The 13028-nt window shown below is 41.7% G+C and overlaps 1 protein-coding gene across 5 annotated transcripts in view; it reads right to left on the minus strand.

Moving 5' to 3' along the window:
- CELF1 (CUGBP Elav-like family member 1) overlaps nucleotides 1-13028 on the minus strand; it is a 93988-nt gene that overhangs the window by 70947 nt on the left and 10013 nt on the right. The window lies entirely within an intron of this gene.

A 13028-nucleotide genomic window follows, 5' to 3' on the forward strand; every position in this document is an offset into this window, starting at 1 on the left:
GGTGACATTGTAAATTAAAACTTAAATCTCATCAAAGGAGGATTTTTTCATGTTATTAAACTGTAATTTTTCCCCATGGGCTTCTTAGCACTCCTGTTTTTCTATATTTTTCCCTCTCACTCAACAATTATTTATTTATAGAATGTCTAAAATGTGCTAAGCACTGTACAAAACATAGAAGACCTATGGCCCAAGAATTTACAATCTAAACAGAGGAAAAAAAGATTAAGGGTGTGGGAGGATGTAACACATACAAATGCTAAATGCTACATTTCACCCAGAATTACCTTGGTTTTAGCGTCACCCCCAACATAGACTTTGTCTTGTTTGAAGAAATGTGATTTGGCAAGAAAGTCACTTGAAAGTCATCTACTGAGTATGGAGGAAAAAAACATTTCTGTCTTTGTTGATTTAAGCTGCCTTTCATCCACAAACAACACCCATGGCCCGCCCCGGGCCTGGCAAACATCCCCTCTAGTCAAGCTTTCTTGCGGTGATTAATGTTCACTGACAGCTGTGTCAGGACCCTTTTACATTCTCTTCATGATTCTCTAAGGCCCTGCCAGATTTCCCTGTTGTGCTGGGTCTGAGTCCATCACCTGAGTCAAGACATTCATGGAGGGGGATGACTGTTTACTGTAGTTACCTACAAAAACAACAAGGAGTCTGGTGGCACCTTAAAGACTAACAGATTTATTTGGGCATAAGCTTTCGTGTGTAAAAACCTCACTTCTTCGGATACATAGAGTGAAAGTTACAGATGCAGGCATTATATACTGACACATGGAGAGCAGGGAGTTACTTTGCAAGTGGAGAACCAGTGTTGACAGGGCCAATTCAATCAGGGTGGATGTAGTCCAATCCCAATAATGGATGAGGAGGTGTCAATTCCAGGAGAGGAAAAGCTTTTTCTGTAATGAGCCAGCCACTCCCAGTCCCTATTCAAGCCCAGATTAATGGTGTTAAATTTGCAAATGAATTTTAGTTCTGTTGTTTCTCTTTGAAGTCTGTTTCTGAAGTTTTTTTGTTCAATGATAGTGACTTTTAAATCTGTAATAGAATGACCAGGGAGATTGAAGTGTTCACTTACTGGCTTATGTATGTTACCATTCCTGATGTCTGATTTGTGTCCATTTATTCTTTTGCGGAGGGACTGTCCAGTTTGGCCAATGTACATGGCAAAGGGGCATTGCTGGCACATGATGGCATATATAACATTAGTGGATGTGCAGGTGAATGAGCCCTTGATGGTGTGGCTGATGTGGTTGGGTCCTCTGATGGTGTTGCCAGAGTAGATATGGGGACAGAGTAGGCAACGAGGTTTGCTACATGGATTGGTTCCTTGGTTGGTGTTTCTGTGGTGTGGTGTGTAGTTGCTGGTGAGTATTTGCTTCAAGTTGAGGGGTTGTTTGTAAGCGAGGACTGGCCTGCCTCCCAAGGTCTGTGAGAATGAAGGATCATTTTCCAGGATAGGTTGTAGATCGTGGATAATGCGCTGGAGAGGTTTTAGCTGGGGGCTGTATGTGATGGCCAGTGGTGTTCTGTTATTGTCCTTGTTGGGCCTGTCCTGTTGTAGGTGATTTCTGGGTACCCGTCTTGCTCTGTCAATCTGTTTCCTCACTTCCCCAGGTGGGTATTGTAGTTTTACGAATGCTTGATAAAGATCTTGTAGGTGTTTGTCTCTGTCTGAGGGGTTGGAGCAAATTCGGTTGTATCTTAGGGCTTGGCTGTAGACAATGGATCGTGTGATGTGTCTTGGATGGAAGCTGGAGGCATGTAGGTACGTATAGCGGTCAGTAGGTTTCCGGTATAGGGTGGTGTTTATGTGACCATCACTTATTTGCACTGTAGTGTCCAGGAAGTGGATTTCTTGTGTGGACTGGTCCAGGCTGAGGTTGATGGTGGGGTGGAAATTGTTGAAGTCCAGGTGGAATTCTTCAAGGGCCTCCTTTCCGTGGATCCATATGATGAAGATGTCATCAACGTAGCGCAAGTAGAGGAGGGGCACTAGGGGACGAGAGCTGAGGAAGCGTTCTAAGTCAGCCATAAAAATGTTGGCATACTGTGGGGCCATGCGGGTACCCATAGTAGTGCCACTGACTTGAAGGTATAAGTTGTCCCCAAATCTGAAGTGGTTGTGGGTGAGGACAAAGCAACTACACACCACACCACAGAAAGACTGAAGAGGGTGGAAAAGTAATGACAGAAATAAGCTAAGAATATCAGCGTTCAGAGCTATATTATCTACAGTCCATTCTCCCTGAATTTACCCTGTTTAGTTTTAAAACATCCCAAGTGGTGAGGCTTCCACTATTTCCCTAGAGGGAATATTGCACACTATAATAAACCTCACTGTCAGAGTGCTATCCCTGATGTTCATCTTTTTGTTACCCTTTGCTCAGTTTCATTCCACTATTCCTAGTTATACCTCTTGGACAATTCCTCATTGTCCCTGGGCTCTCTTTTTAAAATTTACAAGCAATCAGGATCCCACCCTTGGCCAACCTGTACCTATTTAGTTCATTTAATATTTTCTCATCTGAATCCTTGCAGCCTTCATTTCTGTGTGTTGGATTAATCTTGCATCCTCCATCTTGAATCTAATTATTTTCCTGCTCATATTTAACCTACCTTTGTCTTTCTGGTATGCGTCATCTGTAACTGTAGTTCAGCAACAATTGTGAATTATATTAACATGTTGTCTACTTCCCCTTCTAAATCATTAATGAAGCTATTTAATAAAACTGGACTTAACTCCCATCTCTGCAATACCCCAACACACTTCCCATCAATCCGATACATTGTTGTTTACTATTACTCTTTTTATTAGTATGCAGGGAAAAATAGGAATTCCTTAATTTTAGGAGGATAACAGTAGCCAGAATAAAATCAGAAATAAGCTGTCTCCTAGAACTTTTAAAAGGATTATTTTAAAGAATGCTAGAGTAGGTTAGATTCCCCCGACTTCCAATCCTGCTTTGGTGTGCAAGTCCCTATAAAAAGGACACGAAACAACCTTTTTTATGGGTATAACATGGATCTGTGGGCCTTCTCCCTTAGGACTACTCAATCTTACAGTATATTTTCAAGTAGGAACATAGAGGAGGGTATGCCTGTAGGGGGACACAGAATGGACAGGCTGGAATGAGGAGAGGCAGAGAACACTGAGAGGATGTGGCAGTATCTTTGGTATTCCGCACGGGCTTGCAAGGAGGAGGGTTTGAAACTCCAGAAGCCACATACGCAGTGAATGTCACAGGACTACCAGATGAAGGAGGAACAACTGTCAGCATGTGTCTACATTACACAACCAACAACAATCAGAAATCAGCCACACAACAAACAGCCACTTGTTAAGTAGACAGTCCTAGAGTGAGAAGTCCCTCTGTCACACAGATCTATCAACTTCTTCTCTTCTGATCCCAAATATGTCTACAGACACACCTGTGGAGACTTGAGGCCCCCATTCAGCCCCATAACCTGCTTGTTTCCTCTGGGAGTTGACAGGTCCGACCCTACTAGTTACAAACATTTCAAATATTTGAAACATGCTGGGGATACTGCAACACTAGGAAAGAAGTCAACTCAGACCAGGTCCCTAGAGCACTCAAGGAAGATTGGAGCGAACACCTCTCCTTTTACTTTCCACAAATGAATCAGCAGAAAGCTTTAGTAATCAAAATCCCAGAGATTTAGGGCCTGATTTCCAGAGGTGCAGAACATCCATAGCTCCAGCTGAAGTGAGCAGGAGCTTTAAGTGGTCAGCATCAAGACCTTGAGCCTCGTCTATCCTGAGGAAAAATTTTCAAAAGATCACACCAGTGCTAATGGTTGGTGCAGTTGCCACCACTGTTTTCAGCACCATTTCATTAACCCTGCTCAGAGTAAGTCCTATCAACACTGTGTTTACAACAGCGTCTGAAGCTGGGAGCCTGTTTACACGAGGCTAAACATCTGTAACCTCAGTTCAGCTGAACTTGTATTAAAGGTAAGACAATTTTTTAAAATGTCCCTAGTGTAAATAGAGTCTTAGTGTGAGGTTGACACAAATGCGCAGTCAGAAAGAAGAGTTAAGTTTCTAGCACTTCCTAATAAGGTATTCCATGAAGGCCCAACCTCCAACATCACCTTCAACCTGCACTAACCGCCTCAAACCAAAAAAGGCGGGGCACGGTCTATCCCCTTATTAATCCTGGTTAACCACAAGTGGCAAAGAAATCATGCAGCTTGTCAGATAGAGTATCTACCTTTCACTAATCCTCAGCGCAGTCAGAGTGAGAGCAGCTCTTCTGGGGCAGAGTATAATACCAGCTCCCAAGGCAGGCAGGGCCATCAAAGCCCCCCAGAGAGGAGCAGCCCTCTTTTTGGCGCTTGCAGCATTGCTGTTCTAGTGTGATTACCCGCCCACTGCGCTCTTTCCCAGCAAGGGAACTGCATACCCATCTCCACTCCCAGTCCTAGATTTACAACTTCCATGGATTGTAACTTACAAGAAAAGCCCCACAAACAGATCACCTTTCATGTGGAAATCAGTCCTCCCCAGAAACACAGACAGATGGATGGATGCATGCAAGGACAGAGACTGCAAGCTCTGGCTCACAATTCTGATCAGCAAATGCCGTGCATGCACAAGACCAGCCACACCGCCTAGCTAGCTAATGTGCTGTTGCTGTACAAATATAGAAAGCAGAAAGTGGAATGACAGCTTCAGCAGAACACATTCTGCTCAGCTTTCTCAGAGGGAGGAGCAGGGAGTTGAACAGCTTTACCCATACATGGTCGATGAAAGGGGTCACTGCTGAGACAAGTTTCTTCTCACACATTCATTCACCGTGGGACTGTGCTGGAGAAGAAACAGAACTAAGTGCGGGGGGGGGGGGGGGAGAGCGGGGGAAGTGGCACACTATGAACTTTGCTTTAAGTAAGGTTTGACAGCGTCCATTTCAGTTAAACACATTTCCAGTACCCATATCCAACAAAATCCTGACAGCACCAAGTCTGACATAAGGGGAAACCTTAATGTTCAGAAAATCCTTAAATCTATCCACATTCCTGAGCTGCTGTCTGATCTGCACAGGTGATGCCTTCACAGCTGCTTCCAGAAGCACCTGCCCAATTACCTACTCAGACTGTCTTCAAATTGATTTACAGCAATAATTTTGATCTGGCTTTTTTTGATACTTTCCTAAACTGGCTAATACAAACTTTCCCACTGGTTGATATAAACAGAAACATGTTAGAAGTCTTGATCTCCCTACTAGATTACTACAGCTTAAATCTTTAACAGTTAACATTCTCAATGTAATTTTTCATATTCTTTTTACAAAAGGAAAAAAATACCTGACCCAGCTTAACATGCAAGCCCTTGTTTTAGGATAACAAGAATTCTGGCATGGAAAGACAGCAGCAATCTAATTCTATATCCAAGGCCCCGTATGCTCCACAGAAAGCATAATATAAGTTCTGGGGCCTGATCCTTGGATTCTGGTGTGGCAGACTGCAAATTCTGTGGCAGTTTCATTTATATTTTAAAGTGTATGTTTTTTATTAAATATTAAAATAGTATAATCAATACTGCAGCCTCAGTTATTTGTATATTAAATTCAATTTATTTTATACTGACTCGTATTTTCCAATTTCAGTATGCTGCAGATTTTTGTACTCGTACTTCAGAAGTTATTAGGGACAAAATTTGACTTTTGGCAGATAAATAAGGGGCAACTGAAATTTTAGCATCAAAGGAGACATGGGAGCCAGTCTGGAACTGAGATAAGCACATCAGCTGGATATTTCTGATAAACAATCAGTAATAAAATAAGAAACAACACTGACGTTTAAACTCCTCTTTCCATTTCGGAGGTAAAATTCCATTAAGGTGAATGGGGTACTTCACATCTCTTATACAGTTATTGCTTCAGACTGTCTGCAAACTTCAGAGGATAACTCTGCATCAATTACATACTAGCCACATTTTCAAGGTTTTTTTTCCACAACAAGGGCTACCATATAGAGTCTGCTCCTATTGAAATCAATAGTAAAACTCACATTAACATTAGTGGTGCAGGACCAGGCCAACGTTTTAAAAATGTGAATTCTGAAGCACAATTCTGCACCAGAGGATGAATTTTGTGGCAAACATAAATGTGGAAGACACAGAACCCTGTCTAGATCCTGCCTCTGATGATCAAATGTCAGGTGATTCAAAGGAAGGCACTTATGACATCTAATGCAAAAGGAAATTCCCACTGCAAAGTAATATATGAGAATCCAGCCCATGAGAATCAGGAAATTCTCATTTAAGGAGCCCCAATTCATTTTAATTATCTTCTCTTTGTTCATATATCACTACAGTTAATTATTATTGAGCAGTTAAAACTGCACTTTGTGCTTCAGAGAAAGAAATAAGAAAGAGAAATAAACAAGACCTTTCTCTGAAGAGCTTTTTTTTAATTATTAATCATGTTTATTATAGTAGAACTTAAGGACCAACCAAGAATGAGGCCCCATTGTGCTAGGCATTGTACAAACACAGAGAAGTAGACAGTTCTTACTACTCTGTGTTCGTACAGTGCCCAACAATTTACAACCTAAACACATGAAACAGGTAATGAGGTTTATAGATACGACAAAGAGGGAAGGGGAAAGGAAAAAGGGCACTATTACAAGATAACATGGTTCCTCATTAAGACAAATGCATGCTTTGATGATTTAAATTAGCTTTATTTAAAAAAAATTAAGTTCTCATTAGTAACAACAGAAATGAGTTTTTGGGTGGACTATAATAAGGAACATAAGAACGGCCATTCTAGGTCAGACCAAAGGTCCAGCTAGCCCAGTATCCTATCTTCCGATAGCGGCCAATGCCAGGTGCCCCAGAGGGAATAAACAGAACAGGCAATCATTAAGTGATCCATCCCCTGTAGCCCATTCCCAGCTTCTGGCAAACAGAGGCTAGGGACACCATCCCTGCCCATCCTGGCTAATAGCCATTGATGGACCTATCCTCCATGAATTTAGCTAGCTCTTTTTTCAACCCTGTTATAGTCTTGGTCTCCACAACATCCTCTGGCAAGGAGTTCCACAGACTGACTGTGCGTTGTGTGAAAAAATACTTCCTTTTGTTTTAAACCTGCTGCCTATTACTTTTACATGGCGACCCCTAGTTCTTGTGTTATGAGGAGTAAATAACACTTCCTTAATTACTTTCTCCACACCAGTCATGATTTTATAGACCTCTATCAGATCTCACCCCCTTAGTCATCTCTTTTCCAAGCTGAAGTCCCAGTCTTATTAATCTTTCCTCATATGGCAGCCGCTCCATACCCCTAATCATTTTTGTTGCTTTACTGAACCTTTTCCAACCTTTTTGAGAAGGGGTGACCAAGTCTGCACATAGTATTCAAGATCTGGGTGTACCGTGGATTTATATGGACGCAATATATTTTCTGTCTTATCTATCCATCCCAATCTTAATGATTCGCTTTTTTGACTGCCACTGCACATTGAGTGGATGTTTTCAGAGAACTATCCACAATGATATTTTATATGTATAGTTGGGATTATGTTTTCCAGTGTGCATTACTTTGCATTTAGGAGAAAAAGGTTTACGGAAGGTGTACTATATACAAGCTAGGGATGTTTAAATTATAGGGAAAGCAAGATTTTTATAGCAATTTGCCTTCAGAGAGCATTCAAACAGAACCATATGCAGCGTTCTAAATTCCTTCTCTACTACTGGAAGACTACAGAACGGAGCACCCTCCTACCAAAAGCAGCATCCATTGATACCTGAACATCTAGCCTGTAAAATTTTGCAAAGGTATGAAAGCTGACCAGGTGGCCATCTTGGAAAACTACTAACTGTAGTACATAACCTATAATTTAAATCAGCTTCTGTACCAGATGATTGGAGGATAGCTAATGTGACACCATTTTTTAAAAAAGGCTCCAGAGGTGATCCTGTCAATTACAGACCAGTAACCCTAACTTCAATACCAGGCAAATTGGTTGAAACTACAGTAAAGAACAGAATTATCAGACACATAGATGAATACGATTTGTTGGGGAAGAGTCAACATGGTTTTGGGGTGAGGCATGATTTCCCTTTAGAAAGCTATTAAAATTCTTTGAGGGGGTCAACAAACAAGTGGAGAAGGGTGATCCAGAGGATGCAGTGTACTAGGACTTTCTGAAAGCTTTTGACAAGGTGCCTCACCAAAGGCTCTTAAGCAAAGTACCTAATCATGGGATAAGAGGGAAGGTCCTCTCGTGGATTAGTAACTGGTTAAAAAACAGGAAACAAACGGCACGAATAAATGGTCAGTTTTCCAAATGGAGAGAGGTAAATAGTGGTGTCCCCTAGAGATCAGTACTGGGACCAATACTGTTCAACATATTCATAAATGATCTGGAAAAAGGGGTAAATAGGGAGGTGGCAAAGTTTGCAGATGATACAAAATGACTCAAGATAGTTAAGTCCAAAGCAGACTGCAAAGAGTTACAACGGGATCTCACAAAATTGGGTGCATGGGGAACAAAATGGCAGATGAAATTTACTGTTGATAAATGCAAAGTAATGCACATTAGAAAACATAATCCCAATTATACATACAAAATGATGAGATCTAACTTAGCTGTTACCACCCAAGAAAGAGAACTTGGCATCACTGTGGACACTTCTCGAAAAACACTCAGTGTGTGGCGACAATCAAAAAAAGATAATGTTAGGAACCATGACGAAAGGGATAGATAATAAGACAGAAAAGATCATAATGCTGCTATATAAATCCTTGGTACGCCCACATCTTGAATACTGTGTGCAGTTCTGGTCACCCCATCTCAAAAAAGACATGAGAATTGGAAAATGTACAGAGAAGGGCAATAAAATTGATTAAGTGTATGGAACAGCTTCCATATGAGAAGAGATTAAAAAGACTGGGACTATTTATCTTGGAAAAGACATAACCAAGAAGGGATACGATAGAGGTCTACAAAATTATGAATGTTGTGGAGAAAGTGAATAAGGAAGTGTTATTTACTCCTTCATGTATGGGCCCTACCTAATTCACAGACAAAATAAGATCTCCTCCATGAAATCTAGCTATTGTAGGGGAGGGGGAGGGAGAGGGCTGGGGATGCCATAGTCAGGGGCTCCTACCATGCACTGGACTCCAGCGGCAGGACTAGGACTTCATCTTCCCCTGCATGGCCGCTCTGGGGGGGAGATCAGACCCACCTCCAGGAACCTCCCCCAGCTGCAGTAGGCTCTGAAGGCAACACAGAAGTGAGGGTGGCAATCCCACAATACCCTTACAACAGCTTTACTCCCTCCTCCTTCTCCCCCCCCGTCCCTTTTGGGTCGGGACCCCCAAGGTTATAATACCATAAAATTTCAGATATAAACATCTAAAATCGTGAAATTGGCTATTTTAAAAATCCTACAACTGTGAAATTGACCAAAGTGGACCATGAATTAGGTATGGCCCTATTCATGTAACACAAGAACAGGGGTCACCCAATGAAATTAATAGGCAATAGGTTTCAAACAAACAAAAGGAAGTATTTCTTCACACAATGCACAGTCGATCTGCGGAACTCATTGCCAGGGGATGTTGTGAAGGCCAAAACTATAACAGGATTAAAAAAAAAAAAATTAGATAGGTTCATGGAGAATAGGTTCACCACTGGCTATTAGTCAAGATGGTCAGGGATGAAACCTCGTGCTCTGGGTATCCCTAGCCTGTGACTGCTGGAAGTGGACAATAGGTGATGGTTTTCTCAATGATTGCCTTTTCTGTTCATTCCCTCTGAAGCACTTGGCATTGGTCACTGCCAGAAGAGCTGGGCTAGATGGACCATTGGTCTGACCCAGTGTGGTCATTCTTATATAGTGCACAAGATCCTGCAGCCCCGAAAGGCACCTGTCTCAGCAAATAGGTGTCAATACTGGTTTCTGAGAGAGACATTTTTAACTTATAGCTTCATGAATGCATCATTTCATCCACTTTGTAATAGTGGATTAAAATGCGCCCCCCCCCCTTTTTTTTTTTTTAAGATGGCTCTTAAGGGCTCTATGGATGTTCAATTTATGCCACAAATTCTCTTTTGAATGACAGTTTTGGGCAAAAGGAAGAGAGCATGATCTCTCGGACTCCGTGAAACACTGTGTTAATTTTGGAGATAAAGGTCAGGTCTGTTTGAAGAACTACCTTATTTTGGAATGTGCAGTACTATTCTTTGAAGGGTAAGGCCCCCAAGCACCCCATCATCTGGGTAGAGGTGATGACTACCAGGAAGGCCATCCTTGATGGGGATGAAATACACGGATACTTTCTGGAGGTAGTGAATGCTCTAATGAATGCTGAATCAGGCTGTTGCTCTTCATCATGGAACCTCAATATGGTTCTTAATGAATTCTCAGACAACAAATAAGGATGCAGCTCTAAAGAAGTGCATAATATCCAAGCATGAAGAAATCTTTTGCCTGTGAAGAAAGTATACTAGATAGCACAGCAATTTTTTTTTTTAGTAGTTTACATTTAATAGTACTGTACTGCATGTGCCTTTTTTTTGCCTCTCTCTGCCGCTGCCTGATTACATACTTCTGGTTTCAAATGAGGTGTGTGGTTGACTGGTTCAGTTCTTAACTCTGGTGTTCATAACTCTGAGGTTCTGCTGTATTAGGTCTAGTCTACATACAAAGTTGCACTAGTTTAACGGAAGGTAAAAATTTAAACTGATTTAGTTAAACCACTGCAAAATACACCATAGTCATGTTGGTTTAAACTTGGCTTTTACTGGTTGAGCTTGTTTTGATACATTAACTGGCACAAGCTAAACCAATATTTCCTGTTTTAAATTGATGTGTGTGTCCACAAAGGGTTTTCACTGGCTTAAAATGTTTGAAAAATCAATTTAGTTAAGTTAAACTCAGGCCTCTTGTGTATTCAGCCTGAAATGTAATTTTCCTAGATGCTAGCAGAGTGGAGATGACACCTTCCAAGTATCCTCTCTCTTCCAGTTGAGAGCTCAAAACCAGGCAGTTGCCAATTAGACTCAGGTGCTGTGGGTGACAAATCCTGAGCCAAGCGCAGACCATGTCATAAAGAAAGAAAAAGAGGTTGGTCTGAGCCACGTTAAGAGGACTGGAGAACCATAGCCTTCTTGGCCAATACAAAGCTACTAATACTACCAGTGCTTTCTCCCTCCTAATCTTCTGGATAGATCTGAATACCAAGGGGAAAATGCATATAGGAAGTCCACTGGCCACCTATGGGAGACAGCATCCGTGCCTACTGCCCTTGGATCCCTCTTTTGAGTGGAAAAGAAGGGCGGGGATAATGCAGTTTGTATGTGATGCAAATAGGTCTACATGTGAGACCCTGAATTTCCTCAGTAGGAGTTGAAACACTTCTGGTTGAAGACTCCACTCCACTTGATCTAACTGTTCCCTGCTTAGCCAGTTCATCACAATGGTTATCTTTCCCTGAATATGCAGAGGTCAGATGCACTAGAAATTTCACTCTGCTGAGGGGATCAAAAGGTGCACTCCCTTTTGCACGGATGACAACTTTGTCCCAACCTGCTGACGTATGCCATTGCATTGGTGTTGTCTGTCACAATTAAGACATGGGAGCTATTCACCCATGGGAGGAGGGCTCTGAGTCCATAATGAATTGCCCTGAGTTTTAACCAATTTATACTGTGTTTCCTCTCTGCAGTCCAAGTTCCCTATACTGACCTCATCTATGTGTTAGCTCTCCATCCTCTGAAGCTGGCATCAGTGTAAACACCATCCTGTCCCACTTAGCTACAGGAAATATCTTCAAAAGGTTTTAGACAGTTTATTATGCTCTAAATGAAGAAGATGAACTCTCCTGGCAGAAAGGGATAGGATGTGCAGAGTAGGACAGCGGAAAAGATTGGCAAGCTCTCATGTACACTACGGCTTACCTTAGTGTGTCCACACACAACACAAAAATCCCCAAAACAACAGGGAGTAGACTGAAACATCCTCGAGGATTCTGACCACCTTTACCAATAAAATTAGACTGTCTTGTCTCTCCTGAGAAATAAAGACCATTGGAGATGTTGTGTTGATTTTCATTAACATGTGTTCATTAACATGTGGGCTAACCATTGTGGACGGGTAAGTGTCTGAGCCCTGGTCTACACTATGAGTTTAGGTTGAATTTAGCAGCGTTAGATTGATTTAACCCTGCACCAGTCCACACGACGACGCCATTTTTGTCAACTTAAAGGGCTCTTAAAATCGATTTCTGTACTCCTCCCCACAAGGGGATCAGCGCTAAATAAAAAGGAGCATAAACACTGCCAAATTAACTGTAAAAATGTAATAAGACTAGCCAAAGAGGAGCTTGAAGAACGGCTAGCCAAAGACACAAAAGGTAACAACAAAATGTTTAAGTACATCAGAAGCAGGAAGCCTGCTAAACAACCAGTGGGGCCCCTCGATGATCGAGATACAAAAGGAGTGCTTAAAGACGATAAAGTCATTGCGGAGAAACTAAACAAATTCTTTGCTTCAGTCTTCACGGCTAAGAATGTTAGGGAGATTCCCAAACCTGAGCCTGCTTTTGTAAGTGACAAATCTGAGGAACTGTCACAGATTGAAGTGTCACGAGAGGAGGTTTTGGAATTAATTGATAAACTTAACATTAACAAGTCACCGGGACCAGATGGCATTCACCCAAGAGTTCTGAAAGAACTCAAATGTGAAGTTGCGGAACTATTAACGAGGGTTTGTAACCTGTCCTTTAAATCGGCTTCTGTACCCAATGACTGGAAGATAGCTAATGTAACGCCAATATTTAAAAAGGGCTCTAGAGGTGAACCCGGCAATTACAGACCTGTAAATCTAAAGTTAGTACCGGGCAAATTAGTTGAAACAATAGTAAAGAATAAAATTGTCAGACACATAGAAGAACATAAATTGTTGGGCAAAAGTCAACATGGTTTCTGTAAAGGGAAGTCATGTCTTACTAATCTATTGGAGTTCTTTGAAGGGG

Source organism: Malaclemys terrapin, chromosome 4 (genome assembly GCF_027887155.1).
Source record: "Malaclemys terrapin pileata isolate rMalTer1 chromosome 4, rMalTer1.hap1, whole genome shotgun sequence".
In the NCBI taxonomy this organism is placed as follows: Eukaryota; Metazoa; Chordata; order Testudines; family Emydidae; genus Malaclemys; species Malaclemys terrapin.